The 20,929-nt window shown below is 36.1% G+C and overlaps 1 protein-coding gene across 50 annotated transcripts in view; it reads right to left on the bottom strand.

The window, feature by feature from the left end:
- The window catches only part of Ptprd (protein tyrosine phosphatase receptor type D), a 2,190,171-nt gene that overhangs the window by 1,009,505 nt on the left and 1,159,737 nt on the right, over positions 1-20,929 (bottom strand). For all 50 annotated transcript variants that reach the window (XM_040757239.1, XM_040757256.1, XM_040757242.1 and 47 more), the window contains exon 8: positions 6,710-6,743. The gene's annotated coding sequence lies outside the window, so the exon portion shown is untranslated. The remainder of the gene's footprint in view (positions 1-6,709; positions 6,744-20,929) is intronic.

Genomic DNA, 20,929 nt, shown 5'->3' with positions numbered 1-20,929 from the left:
AAAGAGGGAGGACTGATGATCAAAGGGATTAAGACTGGGCTGGTTTAACCCCCAGAAACAGCTGACCAGACAAAGGTTAACTCTTGAATCCCAGGCATCAGCCTGGGAAGCCAGCATGGGACTGATCAAGACCCCCTGAATCTGGGTGTCAGTGAGGAGGCCTAGGGAATCTATTGAGCCTTGGGCAGCAGATCAGTACCCATCCCAAGTATACACACGGACTTTGGACTCCCATAGAACAATGTGAGGTGCACTCTCACCCGGAACTCTTGGGGAAGGGTCTAGGCCCTGCCCTATATGAAATGACAGACTATGCACACCCCCATGGAGGGCCTCACCCTCCCTGGGGAAGTGAGGGGATAACGGGGGGGGGGAGGGCTCGGGAGGAAGGGAGGGAATGGGAGAGGGACCTGGAACTGACTTGTGAAGCAACCTTGTTTCTTATCTAAATTTAAACTGGAAAATAAAATTAAAAACAAACAAACAAACAAAAAAACCACTTGATGACATATTTAGCATTCAGTCCTTCATTCTATCAATAACTGAGAAATAAACCCTTGGATATCAAATTCTTGGAGTTTATTTACTTGTTTCTGTCCTTTTATTCTTTATTTGTTCATGTAGCCTGTAGTGAACATGCTTTTACTTTGTGCCAGGCAGGACCTAGGGATACTGCCAGGAATATTCTAGACTAAGTTGCCACTTACAGTTTTTTCACTTTTACTAATAGAGTTGGACAGATAAACAGATTTCACAAAGGTGTGGTTGGTAAGAGGTCAAATCAAAAAGAAAAGAGGAAACTATTAGCTTTAAGAGCATTGATGATTTAGGAAGTTCTTTGTAGTAAAGCCCATCATTCTAGGATGACCCCTGAGCAGTGCCTTGAAAGCTACTAAGAAAAGACTGTTGATTTGTGGGAAATCTGTGCAGATAGAGAAGGCAGACATGGAGGTCCTCAAATCCTCAGAGCTTCTGTGAAAGTGGGGAAGCCAGAAAACCTCAAGACCTCCAGCAATAAAAAAGTGGGAAGGAGGGTGCCCTTTTGGAGACAGAATGAACAACTTAAAAAGTTGCCATGTGGAGACCAAGTAGCCATTGGATGGGCTTGGAGCAAAGATGACAATAACTGGAATAAACAATCCTACTTTTGCCTTTAGTTATCAGGGGCCACAGAGAACAAGTCTGAACTGTAGGTGAAACATGGCTGGTTAATTGAGAGTCTGTCCTCTTGTGCCATGCTTTATAAAAACAGGTTTCTAAGGTCCTGCAGTGCTCATAGGGTAAGCATGTGAGTTAGGGAAGAGGCCTGATATGTTTATGGTTTACTTGTTCAATTAATGAGTATTACTTTGTGTTGTGACAGTTGAAAGAGAAAATAAAGAGTAGGTAATTCTACAAAGATGCTTCTCATCTCAGCATTGCGGTCAGTTACACCTACGCCATGGAAACGACACAAGCATAGTGTTTTACCTGAGGCACAGATATAGTCCTTTCAAGTTCTGAATTTCCCAGTATTGGAAAACAGGGGCTGTGAGAGTATGGGAGAACCATGTAATTTGTTTCTCAGTGTCCTTATTCATAACATAGTAACTACCCACAAGATGGCTATGTATGTCTGTTGCTTGCACACAGTAAGCCAATGGAAGTAGTATTGATAATGAGGTCTGTAATGAAATGAATTGATTGTAGAGTAGAATTTATCAAAAGATCTTGATAACTAGATACTATTTCTTTGAAATACCACCAATAGTTGTCTTGATGGTAAATAGATCATTTTAAGTGCACAAATTGATTTACTTTAGAATTGCTAAAATGTTCCTGAAAATAATGGCTAGATGGTGGGCTGACAGGCGTAATATGTATATAGTACCAATTTATCTGACTCGCGATTTAGAATGAATGTCCAAATTGAAGGCAATTCAGCATAGTATAAATGTCATAATATTTTGTAAAAGATTCACATAACTAGGTTTCAAAAAAGAGGCTAAAAAGTATTTGGATTTTAAATGACATCTATTAAGGGGGGAAGTCATCTTTGAATGATAAAGTTGTGATTAGCAAAAATAAAATACTCGACAATTATTGGCTAATAGGTAAAACATGAAATCTACTGTATCAGGCTATTTCTGCCACTAGAGAACCTTAATTAGAAATCTCCAATTATGTATGCACATGGCAAAATATGAGTACTCAAGCAAATGAAAAATTTACATATACAATGTTTTTAATCAAAGCACCTATTTGATTGTACAATTATCTGTTTTGCAACACAAAATTTGAATTCTGTCCTTGTGATTCTGATTTTATTCAGGTGCCCAATTATTTTGTTGGCGCAACTTAGAAATGCCTGCTTGATGTGCCATGATGTCATCTCTCTTCCATTTATAATAAAATGGATGAAATTTTTCTTGACTTATAAAAGAGAACATACTGGATCAACAGAGGAAAGGCATTTTCTTCCTACTTATAACAGGAGAACTCTGTTTCACTTCTGTTCTCTCCAAAGAAAGCAAAATTGTGGGTTTTTTACACATTCAATCTGCTACCTTCTCCCTTCTCATTTGGAATTTGCTTCAAATATTGAAGACAACTCTGGTTCACAGGGAGAAGCCTCAGTGGCAATAATACTGAGTTCACTCAATTTTCCACATTGTTAGTCCCTAAATGATGGGAGTAAGCTGTTGATCTCTGCCACTTGTAAGCAATAGAGAAACTTTAGAGCTGGTAAAATACCAGATTTATAGTCCTGAAGACAGATGTTCTCTTTGGAGATGCTGGGAAATGCCTTGAGAAGCAGTGAGGCAGAACTATATTTCACTGTGGTCTTTCTGGACAATCAAGATTCTCCTTGGCTCTCTGTGAGCAAGGTACAGTAAACTGGGTGAATGTTATGTTGCTCTGTAGTTATGCCATATGGGCAAGATAACAGGGATAGGGCTACTTCAGTTGCAAAGGGAGTCATCACCTCATTTAGGGGTTCTATATTGCATATGGGCTATTCGTGACAACAGCAGTCTCTTGTTTTTGGAATCTTTCAGAAAAGAAATTCACTCTATGCCTATTACACAGTCTTTAGGATTATACTTAGACATGATGTGCCAATGCAGGCACAAAATCCCTGACTTTTATTCTCACTACTTTGAGTAAATTTGTACTGGAAAGGGTTTCTGAATTAGGCATTGGAAATGTCACATGTCTGCCAGCACTCAGAAGGAAGAAGTAAGCAAGTCTATGTGAGTTCAAGGCCAGTCTGGTCTACAGAGCAAGTTCCCCACGACAGCCGGAGCTACACACAGAGAAAGCCTGTCTCAGAAAACCAGTTAGCAAATATCCAATCTGATTCTTTACTTTGGTTCCAGGCATATTTGTAACCAAGCTATAGAGGAATCCTTTTAATGCCTCTGGATTCTTTAAATGTAGACTTTGTTGATCCTTTCAATATGAAATATGTTTCCTATAACATATTTCATTTTAGGTATGAGATGGCCCAATGCCATTGCCATACACATAGGTCAAACTATCTGTGGTCTCACCAGTACCCTGTACTGTGCTTTTAGTTTTGTTCTGAGATAGAGATTCTCTACATATCTTCACTGTCCTGGAACTCACCATGTAGGCCAGGCTGGTGTCAGATTTACAGAGATACCTCCCCCCAATCCAGGGAGGTGCTCTGCCTACAGAATTCCAGAACGATAAAAGGTAGGCACCCCAATGCCTGTCCCTGCTTTATTAAAAGTCTTTGCTTTTTTCCGCCAAGAGAGTGAATATACTATTGTAATAAAAACTACCACTGGCCTGAGCTATCTACAGGGGCCTGGTTCTAAGAATTTCTGTGGAAACCAAATCCTACAGATACTCATCATTTATTTGAAATTCACAATATTTGCACATATAATCTTGTATATGATTAACAATTCCTACCAGAATCAATATCAGTATATTACTACAGGATCATCTAGGGTATAAAGACAAAGGAACAACTATGAACTTCTCCAGGGAAGATATAATTTGTTTTTTCTTAACTAGTTTCACCCTAACAATAGACCTCTAATTCAGCTGCCACAGATACCGAAGGCTGACAATGTACTTCAGAGGTCAGAGTCAATGATCTAGTGTCAGAGTTTGAACCATGTCTCCAGGGTCTCCAGATATTCTTGCTGTTGTGTAGTCTCTCTCTGCACTGATTCTTAGTTCAACTATGTGAATTAATATGACACAAGTAGAGCACATGTAATTAGACTTATTCTTTAGAACATTCATGGAACTGACCTGTGCGCAACAGGAGCCTACTCTGCTAGAATGATATATCACTTGAAATGCCTCTGGAATATGTCCTACCATGTAGTAAGAGAGGACACATAAAGGAGAGTGTCATCTCTAGGGACTTAAAGTGGTCTCATGGAAGGACCAAGCAACATCTGAGAATCATGATCTCAGAAAAATGTTGTTATGCTTGTGAGAACAGCACATGGGTACTTGAGCTAATATACTGAACAGTACTGATTGACACAATTTGGACCTGTTGTATGCTCTGTTATGCTCTTTATAGGGAGACCAGTGACTCATTTATTTATCTCACTTCCAATGATTGTAGTATCTCATAGGCCATGGGATGACCTAAGTAAAATAATCAATGTGAATAATATAGTGATTGTGTCAGAGTAGCACTTAATGAATGATAGCAGTTATATTAATTATATTACCACAGTCATTACTCTAATTATGACAGGTTCTACAACCACCAGTACCAATCTCTACATTGACAAGACTACATACAAGCAAATGCATTTCAAATGTCCATAATATCCATCACCATAGAGAAAAAGAGTCTATTTATTACAGTATTATTTATTTATTTGTGTTTCTCCCTTTGATATCTGAAGAAGTTGAACAATGAGACTAGCAGGGTCCTTGACATTTAGCAACACTATGTAAAACCAAAAGCACTGTGTTCCATGTTAGGGGAAAAATCACATACAGTCTCAAGAAGGCAATGGTAATAATTTCTGCTTGGTTAAGATTACAGACTCCCTGTTAGCACTGTTTTTACTCTCTGTAATTTGTCTATTGCAGCACAATGATGTGAACATCTTTAAATAGGTTGAAGTATTAAAATATGTTTAAATACCATCTTATATATCACTCAAGGCTATTGACTTTTGAGATTCCTTAAATTTACCTTGGGTTAACTGGAAATGAAAGTGAAAGTGGTCATGGGGGTGCTAGTTCCATACCCAGGTCTTACCATGTATAGTAGCTTAACCAAAACAGGGCCATCTGCTCTAGTGCAATACAGTCCTTTCCATAATGAAGAAAGAGCACATAAAATATATTTTCAAATAATAAATCCAAGTTAAATATGTGAAAATTTATGTTCTTAATACAGAGAGAGGAAAAGGTAGGAATGATTTGATGTGGTTCTTTTCAGTGTGTTCATTAGATCAGTGGCTTTTTTTACATTTATTATTATTATTATTTTAATTTTAAATAGCTTGTTTTACCTATCAGTCCCAGTTCCTTTGATATCACGTAAGATTTACCTGAAATTTGGACTCAACATTAGATCCACCTCACCAGAACTGACATTTAGAAAGTTAACTAAGGCAATTCTCATGTATATTATTGATAACTTCTAATATATTAAAACACTTTTCTGCATCTATTCTTTTCTAAACCATGTGTCATAGAGCAACCTATGTAGACCTTTATTCATTTAGCTAACTTAACATTTATGCAGAATTTTTCTTCATCCTATTTTCTTTCTACCCTGCTTCCATTTTGGAAATCTCATTTTATATCAAGAAATTTAGAATGAGAAAAGGGAGAGTCTATATAAAAGGTCCCTACTTATTTTTTCCTATATACTGCATTGGTTAAGAGGAAAATTAACCCTTTTTTCTTTTAATTCAATTCTTACTGCATCACAATATGAGGAACTATATTAAAGGCATGCAGCATTAGGAAAGTGGAGAACTACTGTCCTACATCTTTGTTCACTATAGTACCTTGTATTTTAATATTTCTAAACTGGAAAATCCAAAGCAGGGAAGGTTTTCATCCAGTATAAAGCCTTCTTTAAGCCCAGTAGTGTGAAGAGAATTCTCAATGTAAGTTCAATAGTATAAAGAAGTAGAGTGATGCCATGTTTACACAAGGTCACAAACAAAAGGAGCAACTTCACTGAGATGAATTAAGCTGATAAGAGCTATGACTCTAATATTGATGCTTGATAACAAATTATTTAATTTATTATGTAAATTAAGTAAGTTAAGATATATAATATTTTATTTACATCATGCAAGTTAGTAGAGAAAACAAAGCTTGATTGTGTCACTAAGTGTGGGTGTTTTGCTATTGATACACACTAATATATTATGAGATGTATTAGTTTTCTAACTGAAATATTTGATGTAGCTTGAATAAGTTAAAACTTCTCTGAAAACAACATTGTCTGTTGGCAATGTTATTTCCCAACCTTTCCAAGTCTTATTTTTAAATGGAAGGAAATAAAAGACAAAACTATAAAATGCATAATGGGTTTCTTTCAAGAAAACTCATATAGTAGCGTAGCCCCAATTAATACAAGCTATATAAACTATCTAAATCTTGGAAGAAAAAGCATTTCACACATGTCGGAGGAAGAGAAGAAAGAGGGGAAGAGTAGAGGGAAGCAGGAAAAGACCAAGCAGGAGAAGATGGAGGTACTTACCTCAGTTGTTCAGTTAAAGCACAGGCACCATCATCTGCAAAACCAAAAATTTGTTGTTAAACTGTGATCATGAATACTATAAAAGTCAAAATCTTTTAATACCCATTTTTGCAAATCTACAAGAACAAAATTTACCAAGTAAACAGCTGGTTTGGTCTTACATATTTATGTATTCTATCATCACTGTTTTATAATCAGGTAGTTAACCCATTGTTTTTCAAAATTATTTTCAGAAACATATCAGGTGCATGTACATTATGCATAAATTTTTATAACACATATGTTTAAAAAGTAGGCACAACCACAGAGACACATATTTAGTAGTATTGGTCCAGGTATGAACATAATCTTGAAATACCTTAATACACAGCTCTGATACATTGCTTTTATGAGATATGGTCCTCACATAAGATGCCAAAGTAAATAATACAGTGTTCAGGGTCTCCAGTCACATATGTTCTTCCTAACTTTATAAGACTGTTTCTTTATTATCTGTCTCTCACTATTTTTCATTATGCATTTTCTTAAAACTTCTGTTCTTCCCTTTTTCTTTCCTTTGTCCATCCTTTCTTCTTTTGTTCCTCACTGTCTCTTTCCCTCTCTCGTTCACTTCATTCAGACTATTTCCTTTTCCCTTACTTTTTTTCTGATCTCACTTGGTACTTCCCTCCCTTTTTTCTTTCACAGTGTTTTGGTTTACTCCTTATGCCCTATCTCAGTTTTCACCCATCCTATAGGGACATTTTAAATTATGTCTCCATGGTGACACCAGCTTGATAGCCAGAGAAGAAATTATTCTACTTTGTAGGTATTTTGTCAATATTTAGTACTACCACTTTAGTGATTTGATTGTATCTTGTGTTGTAGACATGAGTATCCGTGCCTTGACCTTGTTCATCATTATGAATCAGAAGAATGCCTGCTATGTTTCTGAAATAAGGGATGCATTAAATTATAACACTGAAGTCTAGACTTGTCAGCAGGAGTATGTGAATGGAATCACCCAAATTTATCTCATGAAGTCATGTGTGATAGTACAACATTTATGCTTTTTTAGATTTATTTGTAACCTTGAGAGATGGTCCAGCAATTAGGACCACTGCCTGCTCCTCCAGAGGACCTGGGTTCAATTCCCAGCATCCACATGGTGACTCACCACTGTCTATAAATACAGTGCCAGAGTATCCGACATCTTCTTCTGACCTCCATGGGGACAGACATCCATGCAGGCAAAACATACATGCATATAATTAAAATAAAATCATAATGATTTATTTGTAAGTGTGTGTGTATATGTGCTCCACTTGTTTATAAGTGCCTACAATGCTAGCAAGTAACACCATGTGATCTTGAGTGGAGTTATATGAACATTCCCAGTATTAAAGAACTTACAATAACTATCAGAGACAAAAAATCTGCTACACACTTTCTCCTCCTCACCATATTATATTCTGTGAACATTTTCCCCTGTCACAACCAGTCAGATTTACTTCTCCCTGTTCTATTGCTAAATGGATTAGTTTCTAACATTTTCTGCCAAATGTTTTCAAGGAAATCAAAGCTTTTTCATTATAAGGAGATACCCTGATTCATATGGGGAAAGATGAAAATCTTAATGTAAAAACTTCACCTGTCTCTTGATCAGGAACAAATGGGTTTCTCTAGATTTTCAGTTGGCATTCTGGGTGTCTTATGCCTCAAGAATTTGAAGAGCTTTGGACTTTTATCCATTTTCCTCTTTCTTTTATTCTTTAACCTTAGATTTTGAGAATCATGATAGTCAAACTCAGTTTCATATCCACCTTATATTATTAAAAAATATTTAACTGTGTAACAAATCAAATGAACCAACTATAGTATAATATTTTTACTTAAAACAAATAAGGTAAAATTCATTCAAAACTTCCTTAATCATTTGTTGAGCAAATACTTTTGTTTATTAAAGAAGTGTATTGCAATTAGCCACTCCTCTAGGAATTTCAGAGAGATGATAACCATGTATATGTCTCCTACTTCCTATGCTGGGGTGTGGAGAAGAAAAGGAAGAAACTGCATATACAAGAGAAGGAGATAATTTCAACTATTGAAACAGGGATTTGACACAGCAGACAAATGCTTAAATTGGCCAGTCAGTAAGCAGCAGAAATAAAACCAAAATATTTCTAATATCTAGTACATAGAAAGGAATGATAATGGTCAAAATGGGGTGTTATGTGGAAACAGAATACAGACTCTATGGAAGACCACTGATATAAAGTTGGCATATAGCCTAAGGGTATTAAGGAACCACTGGAAACTTTTACATGATAGGTACATGTTGTTTGTGTTTGTCTTATAATAGGAGCTGATACTCTGTAAGAATGTAGAAAAGTGGCAATGAGAACAGCAGGGTCTGTTTTGAAACTTCATGGCAAAAATTAGTAATGGTTCATAAAGCTAGTCAGAAGAGATAAAGAGAGTCATATCGTATGCATCAAAGGAACCACCCACCAAGAGAATGTTACAAAATTTTAGAATATGCACACCAAACACAGGTGCACTCAATTTAATACAACAAACATTATTAGATCTAAACAAAATCTGTAGATCAAACCCAAGAGAGTGATGGTGGGTTATTTCTCTATCCCCTCTGACCAATAGACATCTGAACAAAAGCTAAACAGGGATACAATGAAGTTAAATGACAAAATAAACTGAATAGATTCAATAGAATATTTTAATTCAAACACTAAAAAATACACATACTTTCAACAATTCATGAAAATCCCTCCAAAATTGACCATATATGAAGATAGAAAACAAGTCTTAATGAATATAGTAATGCTGAAATACCATCTGATACTCTAACTGACCACACTGGAATCAATGTTTATATCAACAGTAGTGGCAAATAAACAAAATACAAAAACTCATGGAGATTTAACACCATATTATTGTATTAAAAGCATGTGGTGGAGGAAATCATGAAGGGAATTTAAAAACTTCTTGGGATTGAATGGAAATGAAAACTCAACATACCAAAATATATAGGACACAAAGAAAATAACCTCAGAACAAAGCTTATAGCACTAAGTGCCTACATAATAAACCTGAAGAGATCTCATATTAATAACAGAAACTCAATTAGGTCTTAGAAAAACAAGAGTAAACAACATGCAAACATACTAGATGGGAAGAGATGAAAAATCAGGGCTGAAATTGATTAAACAGAAATGAATAAAAAATAACAGAAAAAATTAAGAGATGTTTCTTTGAAAAGATTAACAAAACTGACAAATTTTTAGCTAAATCTACTAACAGGAAAATAGAGTATCCAAATTAATAAAATTAGAGATAAAAAGAGGCATTACAAAAGATATTGAAGAAATTTGTAGTTGTAAGTTCACAATTTAAATCTTATACTACACCAAACTGGAAGACCTAAAAGAAGTGGATAAATTTCTAAAAATATATGATTTGCCAACATTAAATGAAAAGGAAGTAAACAATTTAAGCAGAGCCACAACAACCATTAAGACAACAGTAAGGATTCAAAAAAATCTCCCAAACACAAAAGCTTCAAGGCTAGATGGACTCAGCACAAAGATCTATCAGGCAAAAGAAGTAGTACAAGCACTTTTCAAATTAAGTGTAAGGAAGAAGAGAAGTAATATGCTCCAATATCTGTTTATGAAGTCAAGATTGCCCTGATACTGGAACCAGATAAAGACCCAGTGAAAAGGTGGTTTATAGGTCAACCCTCCTTATGTACATGGACAAACAATTTCTCAATAAAATATTACAAACATTTTTCAGTAAAATTCAATAGCGTATCAAAGATCACCCTCCACAATTGCATCAGCTTGACCTCACAAATTCAGGGAACTTTTAACATACATAAATGAACCAGTGTAATCCACCTCATAATAATGTTTTAGTCAGAATGTATTATATGAGAGAATAATATATTTTCAATTTAAAAAAGTCATGTCATTTTTAAACAAGGGTACTTGCATTTCTTTTTCCTATTCATATCACCTTCTCTTATTTTTCCCCTCTGTCTATGTATTCAAGGACCATATTGAAAAGGAACTGAAAGACTGGAATGTCCTAGAGTTGTTCCTGATATTAGTGGAAACACTTTTCATTTTTCCACTTAGCATAATTTTGGTTGTTGACTTATTATATGTTGCCTCTATTAATTTGAGATATTCTCTCATGTTGCTAGATTTTCCAACACTTTTATTCAGGACACAGATATAATTTCACATTCTTATAGTTACCTATTTTTTTAACAAAATGGCCAAAAACATGCGAAAACATAGAATTGTTAACAAATATTTGCTGGTCAAACTGGTAAATCTTTATCTCCTACCTGCATAAAACTCAAATTCAAATGGGCCCAAGTCCTCAATATAAGGCCTTATACCTCAAATCTAATAGAAGAGAAAGTAGGGAATACAATCTACCTTACAGGCACAGGAAATGACTTTCTGAACAGGGCATGAATAGGTCAAATATTAAGATCAGTATTGCCAAATGAGTCTTCAAGAAATGAAAAATCATCTGGACAACAAAGAACACAATTATTGTGTAAATAGGCAGCCTGCAGAATGGGAATAAAAAAGATCTTTCATGCCTAAACATGGCAGAGAGTTTGTATGTAGAATATACATAAACTACAAAACCAAACATGAAGAAAGCAAACACTCAAAATAAAAATTGGAGCATGGAATTAAATATAAGATTGCTAAAGACCCAATTAAAAAGTGGGGGCTGAACTACATAAAGAATTCTCAATAGAGGAGTCTAAAATGGATGAGAGACACTTGAGAAAGTGCTCAACATCCTTAGCCATTAGGGAAATGCAAATCAAAACAACTCTGAGATACCATCTTACTCCTGTCAGAATGGCTAAAATCAAAAACACCAATGACAGTTTATGCTGGAGAGGATGTGGAGAAAGGGGAACACTCGTCCATTGCTGGTGGGAGTATAAACTTGGACAGCTACTTTGGAAATCTGTATGGAGATTCCTCAGGAAAATGGAAATCAGTCTACTAAAAGACCCAGCAACTCCACTCTTAGGTATATACCCAAAAGATGCTCATTCACACAACAAGGATGTCTGTTCTACTATTTTCATACAGTATTATATATAATAGCTAGATCCTAGAAGCAACCTAGATGACCCACAACTGAAGAGTGGATAGAGAAAGTGTGGTACATTTACACAAAGGAATACTACTCAGCAGAAAAAACAATGGATTCTTGAAATTTGTAGGCAAATGGATGGTACTAGTATAAAACATCCTGAGTGAGGTTAAAAAAAGGCAAACATGGTATGTACTCACTCATATATGAATTTTAGACATGGATCAGGGGAGTGTCAGCCTACAATCCCAGGGCCAGTAAGTCTGGAAAACAGGGAGGTTCCCAAAAGATATGCATGATACCCCAGAGAAGTGGAAAGAGGCAAGATCTCCTGAGCTGATTGGGAATATTGGGGGATGGGAGAGGGAACCAGCAAAAAGAGAGGAGGATAAGATGAGCAGAGAAGAAGGTATGGGGGTTCAGGAAGTTTGCGTCAAGGGAAGAATAGAGGAGAGCAGAATGAGAGATACCAAATTAGATGGAGTCATTATAGGCTTGAGGAAAGAGCTGACACTAATGAGATTTCCATAGATCTACAAGGATAACACCCACTGGCAAAACTAAGCAATAGCAGGGAGATTACATTAATAGCCCCTCCCTGGTGATAAGGTTGATGACTACTTTATATGCCATCCTAGAACCTTCATTCAGTGACAGATGGAAGCAGAGACAGATACCCAGCACTAAACAGTGAACTGCACTCCTGGAACCCAGTGATAGAGATGGAGAAGTGATGAGCACATTTGTCAAAACTGTGATGGTGAAACCCACAAAGACATCTGACCAGACAAGGGAGAGCTCTTTAACACCAGACTGATGGATGAGAGGCTAACAGGGGGTGACCCAGACTCCATGAATGTAGTGTCAGTTAGGAGGCCTCAGAAATCTCTGGGGCCTTGGTAGTGTTTACAATGGTGAACGAATGAGCCTTGAGAGCCCATTCCACATGGAGGGATGCTGTCTCAGACAGGACACATGGGGAAGGGCCTGGGTCCTGCCCTGGATGAAATGACAGACTCTGAAGATCCCCCAAGGATGGCCTCACCCTCCATGGGGATTGATGTGGGGATTGGGTGGGGGATTGGGGGAGGTCTGGTGGAGGGTCATGGGAGGAGGGGTGGGAGAGTGAGCTGGGATTGACATGTAAAGCATGCATGCATGTTTGCAAGACAAAATTTATATCAATAAAAAGAAAAAAGAAAAATATGACTGAGAAATTACTAATTAAAACTGCTTTGAGACTTCGTCTTTACCCAGTCTGAATGACTAAGAATTTTTTAATTACAATACATGCTAGCGTGAATGTGGGAATGGAAGATATGTATTCACTATTGTCATAGTGTATATTGGTGTGGAGTTTCTACAAAAAGCAAGAAATTGCTACCAAATACAACAGTTTTCGTACTTCTTGGCTGTTCTCACCAGATCAACCAAATCCAATGCTGCTCTGTTCATAATAGCCAAGAAATTGAAACAGCCTAGTTGTCAATCATGGATGAATCAATAATAAAAATGTGGTTCTTATACACAATAGAATACTATTCAGCTGTAAAGCAACATAAAATTCTCCAGTAAATGAAAACACCTAGAAATAATCAACCCAAGATACCCAATACCCAGAAAAACAAATGTCTCATTTTCTATCACGTGTGGATACTGGCTTTTTATCTTTAGGTATGTTCAAATCAATTGTAGCACTCATAAAAGATAAAAAAAAATCACTAGTGGGGGCTGTTGGGGTGTTCAAAGTAAGGGTGATAGACTACAAAAGTATGAGTGGAGAAAAAAGAAAGGGTTAAATTAGGTTTGGAGGTCAAGTTAGAATATATGGGGGGGGGCAGGAATAACACCAAAGGCCTGTGAAAATGTTGTAGAGAAACCTAATTCTGTAGGTTTCCTAAAATGTACTTGTGAACATATAGGGGATAGGATGAAGTTATTCTACAATGAAGAGACAATTCTTCTCCAAGATACCATAGTGTATCAGATAAAAAGCGCAGTGCCAGACATAAATTAAATCTTTTCTAGTTGCTCATCAGTGAGGTTCCATAAACCCTCCTCCAGACATTACAGGGTTTTCCTATTGCTCTTAGTTACTATCTTCACCTTGATTATAAGGCCCTATTCCTGAAGATAGTACCTGCTTGAGTTATAAGATATGAAAAAAGTCAAGCTGATACTAACTTGGAGTCTTTAGTTCTGCTGGTTAGCTTTCATAGTGTCAGAAGATACTGTATTTATTACCAGAGAAACAATGTAATCATCAATATTACCTAGCTGTGAGCACTGAGTTTTACAGTAATGACTGGAGTAGTAAGGCATAGCCACTGATGCATTCATGGTACAAAAGTTATGAAATTAATCAACACCTCTTATTGAATTCAAGTCTGCTCCACAGATCAAACCCATGCGTTTTACTGTTAACTATATCCCAAGTCTAGTCTGACTAGGCCATTAGCCCTAGGAGAAGATCAACTACTACTATTCTGGTAAATGCACATAGTAATAAGTTGTTCTCTGCATTCTTATTATTGTACCCACAGAAGAGTACATCTCTCAACTCTCTTCACAGAAGCTCCTTTTTGGAGTAGATGGCAATTAACAAAGAAACATGCAACCAGTCACTGGTAACAAGCAAAGAATAAGAGAGTGTGAGTGGTTACCCATGCTTCGGTAGATGACCCCATACCCATGTGCACACGGGCAGCACTGGATAGACTCAGTAGACAATAATTTCAAAAAATGAGAGAAAGAATTTGGAATAAATTGATGTGGCAGCTGTGGAGGTAAAGAGGGGTGAATTTGATCAAAACATTTGTGCATATGTGAATATGACACAAAATATTATAGCTAATGGCTGTTTTAGATCAAAGTGCAGTAGGCAATAGAAAGAGGTGGATAAATCCTGACTATATGTTGAAGATAGCATCAACAGGACTTACTGATGAATTAAATGTGTGTAAGTGACTTAAAAATGAATAATGGATGACTGTTGGTTTAAGATTTTAGTAATCAAGTAGGGATTAGAAATGTATAATTAAAGGGTCAAGAGTATGCACAGAAAAATAGAAGTTGAATATATCTATGTTACTGTTACTTTTGATGTATTAGGGTAAGATGTTTCTTGTCTATATGAAGGAAAAGCTCAATGTATAAAGTAAATAGGGAAATCTGTCACTCAGTGGGAAATTTGTGACTGACAATGCACACTGTACACATTGGAAATCATTATCATAAAGATTTTCTGTCTTCGGATGTTCAGGGTGGATGAAACCATCTTTTTAGGAGAGGGGAGCTTAGACTGGAGATTAGGAGCCAGCCCACAGAGCAGTGCAAACAGGAGACTGAAAATTAAGAACCAAAAAGAAAGACAAATCACAGTCCAGTTAGCTGTGTGGCACTGATCAAAATGGAAAGATTCCAGTCTTTACCAGTTCCCAGCTTCATGATACGACTTGATGGGGGCCATAATGAACACAGCTCACTATGCACCATTTAGGATTCCATAAAGTTATGTTTGCTTCTGTGTCATTCCTGGAATAACCACACAACCTGGGCACACTAAAGATGTGCCAGCAATACCCAAGTCTTCACTATTGTAGACAGAAAGCATTTCTGAAGACTGTCACTTGCCTTCATTGCTATCCAATTCCTTTAAAGTCTTAAATGCACACTGATTACTTCTTTTCTAAGGAAACAAAATGGCTGATAGTGTTTGCTTTTTTTAATTGCATGTTTCATAAAGATGATGTATATCATTAACAATGTAGCTGCACCTTATTATCATGTGGTTTCTTCCTTTGGTCCCCATTTGTATTAGTGTATGGAAAACTGGAATGGCTGCTTACGACAGTGTGGTCTTAGGTTCCATTAGGGTTTCAACCTCTACAAAAGTAGGAGTATGGAAACAAAATAAATTAATGGGAGCAGAAAAGGCCAGGTAAAATAAAGAATGGAGAGGCATCATATATATTGACAACACTGGAAACAAATCTCACCAAAACCTGTGCTCCCGGATCCACTTAATAGTATTAGCCAGGGGAACACTGCCTCCATTTTAATCAATAGGTTACAAATGTAAGATCTGTGTTGTAATAAAGTTTCAATTTGGATTTGTTCAATGTACGAATTCTTTGTTGAAGCTAAATAAAACATGCTTTGTAGAAAGCAATATTATTTTTTGTAAAAAATTGATTTTAATGCCTTTTAACTACATAGCGACAGTTTACTAGGATATATTTTTCCTGTTTTCATTGTCTCATCTAATTTTATTTTTCATTTTCCAAAATCATTTGTACAAGCCTCTGGGAAATGGTGGTGTTTATCCTCTGGCTTCTCTCTCTTCTGAGACAATTTGTAATTTGCTAACACACTGTAAACACTACAGTTTTGCATAACTTCTGAATGGTTAATCTGTTTGTCCTCAAAATTACCAGATTATTCATTTAAATTTGCCATCATTTTCCTTGCACATTAAAAATGTACTCAAGGTAATTTTAGCTTGCAATATGAAGGGCTAACATAAAATTTACTTTTTTACCCTTTAGAGGAACAAACAATATTGAAAAAACTGAGTAGCTAAGAAATGATTTCAAAGAGAATTGTGCATGCCTAAGAGGGTGGGTATTTTCAATACATATAAAATTATACCCTCAAAATTGTGTGACCAGTTATTTAGGCCAGTGTTGGATTTGGGTTTAGGAACAAACAAAATCAATCGTTGATTTTTTTTAAAATTTTCCTCCCTCCCTCCTTTCCTTCCTTTCTCTCTTCCTCCTTCCCTTTCTCTCTCTCCCTCTCTCTTTCTTTGTTTGTTTTGTTTCTATTTAGAAGCTGTAGAATGCATACTCAGGGTAAACGTAGAATGGTGGTTCTATTCAATGAGTAAATGATAGAAAGAATAATAAATAGAATTCATGGGAGGATTGGGTCACACAATGGTTAAAACCGTTAAGAAACAGTGAACATATCTTTCAATTACAGTCAGGCTTCTTCCTATTTCCTGCAATTAGTAATTCTGTTAAAGCATTCATTTGTCTTCCCAATGGAGACCGGTCTCTCTTTCTTCAGAGCTCCACATTTGTTAGTTATAAGGGGGTGATTTGATAAAATGGCTTTAGAGTTCAAAACCACTCTTGTAAGGAGAGAGGAATAGAAGTGCTGAGAGCATGAAGCAGAAATGAGACAACACACGTGAGGAAAATATATGTTGAAAGCTGCCAAAGGACATGGGAAATGCTGTTGGAAGGCAGTCTTGGAAAATATGTCAGCCATAAGTTCTATCCATGTACAACTCACCTTCACTGCAAATTCTGATTTGAAAATCTAGGGTTACATGAACCAAAAATCTTAACAGAGTAGCTAAAAAATGTTGGTATAAATTTTAATTTTTCTTGACATATGAAGAAGAGGGTATCAAACTTATTGAAAGACTGAACCATTATAAGATACCATGTCCCAACATATCCATGAACAGAAACTGTAGGACAGTAAAACTGATGCATACAAGAAAATATAAGCAGCGAGGGAACTGAACACTGTGCCACTGAGCATGGGGACTGAGAGCTGATTGAACTGAAGGGGAAACAGTACCAGCTGAGTCACTGTAGTGGGGAGTAAGTACACAGCTAATTCTCTTGCAATTTCATTGCGATGTTTGTTCATAACCATCTTGGCAGAAGAAAAGTGATCATGGATGCAAACTGGATGCCCCTTTAAAAATTCGCATCAACTAAACCAGTAAAACTTTAGAACAAGTGAAATGCTTTGTGTTCAGAAGTAGCGAAGACAGCCATAAGTAAGTAAAGTTTTCCCCAGCTACTTTGCTCCTCTGTGATCCTCCCGTCTGTGAACTGCTGTGCACATTCTTACTGAGAGTCATTCCTGTACCACTTAATCCAAGTCATCGAAGCCTGTAGTGGGATATGAAAACTGGTTGGTATAGTTTCAATTTATAGGTTCATTTCAATTAAAAACATAACAAGGCAATTTCTAACCACTTCAAGTTTTCTTAATCAATGATGTAATACAATACTCAATATCACCAACAAAACCAACTCTGATATATTGATGGATTGTACCAAGAAAGAACATAAATTTGGGTTTTATATAAATGTAGGCTTTTCTAAATCAACATGCTTATCTGCTAGCTTTAAGTTTTAGCTTTTTTTCTTCACTTTAACAAGGGTTCCTGATTAAAAAAAGCTTAAAGCAGATAATGAGCATAAGACATCCCTTGCTATGCCCAGTAGGAGATGAATCCCTCAGTATTTTAACCATTCTGCCTCTTGTCAACTAATTCTTAGTATTTTCTTTTAAGGAATAGAAATTCCTCCTTTTGGCATTTTGTCTGACTTCCATGATAGTATTCAGTATAGTATAAAATATAATAAAAGCTTGCAAATCTATGCTGAACATGAAAATAGAAGACATACTTTGACAGCAATAGAGACCAACTTAGAAGTATGTTCTTCTCTAGAATGTTCTCAATTAACAAAGACAATTGAGTTTCATCCTTACTGTTTTTTCTGGTTTTAGCTGTATAATGTATGGAGTGGGAAGACAGAGACGAGAGAGAGAGAGAGAGAGAGAGAGAGAGAGAGAGAGAGAGAGAGAGAGAGAGAGAGAGAGAGAATATGTGTGTGTATGAGGGCACATGTGCTCCACAGATAGGTCATGGGTCATACTATAATACTGGAGGTTTGTCTTCCACCTTTGTGTGTGTGTGTGTATGTGTGTGTGTGTGTGTGTGTGTGTGTGTGTGTGTGTGTGTGTGTGTGAGATGGATTCTTTGATGTGTGCTGCTGTGTGTACCATGGCAGCTAACATTCATGCTTTGAGGATTTCCCTTTCTTTGATTCCGTCTTGTTTTAGAGGAGTTAATATTATAGATACATGCTACCGTACCTGATTTTATTTCAGTTTTGGGATTTCAAACTAATATCCAAGCTTGTATAGTAGGGTTTTCTTTACCAAGTAATCTGTTTCAATAGCATCTTTGTCTGATTTTAATAGAAAGATATCTATGTCACATATGCTCATCAATTTATAATCAGAACTATTCCACCTATGACACTGCTTTATGTACCTATCATTTCTGCCTTGTGTGATGACCTCAAGCAATGTTCTATAGCAATTATAATAATATTTACCAAAGAACTTATTATATAGGATTTATTTCATTGGAGACTCAACTTAGAGACTCACACAATTTATGCAAGCATTTATTGCTGAGCTACAATACCAGGACTGGTTTCAGAGGCTTTTTAAAAATGTATTTGTTTCACTTTTTATTAAGGTTTCCAAATCTTTGCTTATGTGTGTGAGTCACCAGTAGGACTGTGGAGCCAATGTGGAAATTTTCTAAACACAAAATATACATTATTACTGAATATATGTACACTTATATATAATTGAACATAATATATTTGGATATTTATGTATTATATAATTTAATTATAATATATGTACATATATATGCATATAGGCACATCCCTAAGAATAATCATATTAATACAACTCAAGACTAGTAACTCATATGGTAAGTTATAGAAAGAATTGTGTAGGGATGGAGAAATGACTTACAGGTTATAAGTATTGGCTGCTCTTCCAGAGGTCCTGAGTTAAATTCCCAGCTACCATATGGTGGCTCACAACATTCATAATAATATCTATTGTCCTCTTCTAGCCTGCAGACATATATGTAGGCAGAATACTGTATACATAATAAATGAAGAAATCTTTTTTTTAAAAAAGAAAGAAAGAATTGCATAAATGCTCTCAAGGGGGATTCTGATACTCTCATCATACCAAACCTTAATAGGATAACAAAACAAGCAGAAACTGCCTGAGACAAGTCCATACTGTAAAACTCACAAGTCACAGGGGTAAAGGAACACATCATATTAGCAGTAACAAGAAACATAAAAAATGCATTCCAGAAATACTAGAAAACTAAGGACTGATTGTTTCCAAATCCTAATAGAGTCACAGGGGTGTATTTCCGGCTCAAATTTACTGGATGGCTAGATCATGAAGATTTTATTCCATATAGAAATTTGAACTTGAGGTGAAAATTTTTCCTAAGGTTTCAAATATTTTTCCAGTACTCACAGTATGGTTAAATCAAAGCAAGAAGCCTCTCACCTTATATTGGTTCAACTATTTTATATCAAATATATGAATGTACCCTCTTGCTCTTTCTACCAGAGTTTGCTACCTCTAAGAGAAAAAATGTGAAACCCATTTTGTATTAAAGAATCTGTTGGTCAAACATATTTGTAAGACAATCCACAGTAGAGGAAATTATAGTAGGGTTCACTAAGCAACCTTACACAAATTCAATAAGTACTAGATTTCTCTAAAGACGTTGCCAGTTGTTTAGATGAATGAAGTAAGCTTCTTGACCAGAGGTTGCTGGCACCAATCAATAGACAGTGTGTGCACTCAGCCCATATCATATTTCAGTAACAGGTGCTTGGAATTCAATACACTGCTCAGTCATAAATAACAGAAAGAAATGATATTAAAAGTTAGATTTGAACTCAGCAATCAATGGAAATGTGCACCAAAGATGAAATACTTCTAGACATATATTGAAAGGAGATTTGTGTTTCTGCCACTCATACTTTGTAGTTTGATTTCCTACAACCATTTTGTAAAAAGAGCAAGATCCAGAGTATCCAGATCCTGATTTACAAATTGCTTAATTTGCTGATTGAGGTAAGGAGGTACGATTGCTATTTGTGTGGTGCAGAAAACCTTTTAAACAGGAAGCTGAAAGATTAGTAGTTCAGAAAGACACTATAAAACAACTGCTACTCTGTGTATTTGTCGCTGTGGTTTAGTTTTATATTATATATTTGCATATCTTCTATGTTTGGATAATGACAGTGTTTTAGTATTAGGTATTAAAATGATGTGACCACAAAGTGGATAATCCAGTGTGCTTGCTTGTGAACACATGTGGCAGAAACACAAATGGCAGAATTCAGCATACAGTCATGCTCCTGGAAGAAGCTGCTGTGATGAACGGGCTGGGTCATGTTCAGTGACCTAAATTTGGGCTCAGAAAAAGTGGGTGTGTTC

The sequence above is a fragment of the Mesocricetus auratus genome, unplaced genomic scaffold, assembly GCF_017639785.1.
Source record: "Mesocricetus auratus isolate SY011 unplaced genomic scaffold, BCM_Maur_2.0 Super-Scaffold_100014, whole genome shotgun sequence".
Lineage (NCBI taxonomy): Eukaryota > Metazoa > Chordata > Mammalia > Rodentia > Cricetidae > Mesocricetus > Mesocricetus auratus.
The sequence above is the reverse complement of the archived record's forward strand: the minus strand, read 5'-3'. Positions and strand labels throughout refer to the sequence as shown.